Raw genomic sequence first — 1,876 nt, 5'->3', positions numbered from 1 at the left:
CAGAACTGCAAACATAAATGTTTATTCTTGCATCTGAAGTGCCCCAGCCAAACTGGGCACACCCCTGAGATTTCACTTAGGAGCTTTACACAATGGTATGATATGAATCACCTAATTACCCACTGGTGCTTATTTCTAATTACCCAATCATAAACGTGGCAGGGTAAAGCTACTCGATTTTTGGACATCTTGCAGCAGCATCCATTACCATCCTTGTGATTTATGATAATCCAGATGTTCTCGCACTCAACTTCTGCAAAGTTACCAAGCACCAGCAACTTGAGTTTCTCTTAGATACGGAATCTTTGGTGAACTTTGGCAAAAAGTTTCCTGATCTTAGTCGACTGTGTGTTCTTAGTAGGGGAAGATGATGCCTCTTGGGTCTTGAGATAACACTGCAATACGCACTATACATGCATACATACCCAGCCCACACATAACCACCCACAACACACTAATAATGCTCTTGCCCCTAACAAGCGTGTGGTCTCAGCACTTTGCCGTCCGGCCCCCGGCAGCCCAGCAGCGCCCAGGCGGCCGGGCGAGGCTGCAGGAGCACTCTAAGAAGCATGAGCACTCCAAGGAGCAGGAGCCCACCGCAGCACAGCTCCCGCCGGGCCCGCCCGGGCCGCGCCGCGCCGCACCTGCCGCCGTCCCACCATGCACCGCGCCGCCACCGCCCCGCCCCGCCGGGCCCGCCCCGCCCCGCTCGCCCCGCCCCGGGCCCGGTGTGGGCCCGCCCCCTTCCGCCTCGGCTCCCCGCCGGGGCACGCCCCCTCTGCCCGTCCGCGTGCTGCGATTGGCGGCGCAGCCGGCCTTCCCGGGCCGCTCTCCTCCAATCGGAGGCCGCAGAGGCCCGTCAGTCAGCGGCGGGGCGCCGCGGCGGTTGGCGGCGGCGGCGGCGCGGGCGGGCCGCGCTGTCAGTCAGGGAGCGGAGTCCGAAGTGGGGAGCGGGGAGGGAGGGGGCGAACATCTGTCTGCCGCAGCCGGGCCCGGCTGTGCCGCCGCCGCCGCGAGAGCGCCCCGCGCCCCCGCCCGCCCCCGGCCCCCGCCCGCCCCCGCGCCCCGCCGGTGCCATGGGGAGCCGCTGAGCGCGGGGCCCGCTTCGCTCCGCCGGCTGCCCCGCTCGCTCCTCAGCCGCCGGCAGGGGGGAGCCCGGGGGGGGCGGCGGCCAGCGGGCGCGGGGGGCGGGCGGGGAGCGAGGCGCGATCCCGGAGCGGCAAGTGAACGAAGAGGAGCCGGCGGGCGGCGGCGGGAGCGCGGGGACTTCGGGCCGCCGCGCAGTGTGAGTCCCGCTGCCCCCATCCCCACACACCCGCCGCGCCGGGGCCGGGGCCGCTGCGGCCCCGCGGGGCGGGCGGAGTTGGCGGCGGGTCCGGCTGGGGGTGGGCGGAGGGGCGGAGGCAGCGCTCCCCGGGCGGCGGGACCGGCCGCCCCGGCGACGCTCCCGGTTACTTTTCTTTTGTTGCCGCCGTGACCCGGGGGCGGCTTTTCCTGCGCGCCGGGCAGCTGCTTCCTTCCCCGCGGGGCGGCTCACGGTGCGCCCGGCCCCGGGCGGGGGCGGCGCTGCCCGCGGGATCAGGGCCCCGGACGGGAGTGTCGGGCCGGGTGGGGGGGACACGCACAGCCCCGGCCAAAAGTTGCCGCCGCCCGGCGGGGATGGCGGGGCCGGGCCCGCCGGGAACTTGCTGCGCGCCGCAGCCTCCCCGCCCGTCCTGTCCCGTCCCGGGGGGCGGCGGGCTGTCCCCGCCCGGCAGCGGGCAGGTGACCCGCCCCGCTGGGTACACGCGTGAGTGTCACCGGGGGGGCCGGCGCGGCTCGGGGCTCCCGCTCGGGCGGGGGGGGGGCTGGGAGCCTGCGGGGCTGGGAGCCCGCG

General features: G+C 71.8%; 1 protein-coding gene across 2 annotated transcripts in view; it reads left to right on the top strand.

Annotated features, from left to right (window-relative positions):
- Positions 1–994: 994 nt before the first annotated feature.
- Positions 995–1,876, top strand: part of ZBTB18 (zinc finger and BTB domain containing 18) — a 7,683-nt gene continuing 6,801 nt past the window's right edge. Inside the window, exon 1 of one of the 2 annotated variants that reach the window (XM_015623179.2) lies at positions 995–1,285. The gene's annotated coding sequence lies outside the window, so the exon portion shown is untranslated. The remainder of the gene's footprint in view (positions 1,286–1,876) is intronic. The other variant, XM_015623178.3, reaches the window with a different exon arrangement.

Source organism: Parus major, chromosome 3 (genome assembly GCF_001522545.3).
Source record: "Parus major isolate Abel chromosome 3, Parus_major1.1, whole genome shotgun sequence".
Lineage (NCBI taxonomy): Eukaryota > Metazoa > Chordata > Aves > Passeriformes > Paridae > Parus > Parus major.
The sequence above is the reverse complement of the archived record's forward strand: the minus strand, read 5'-3'. Positions and strand labels throughout refer to the sequence as shown.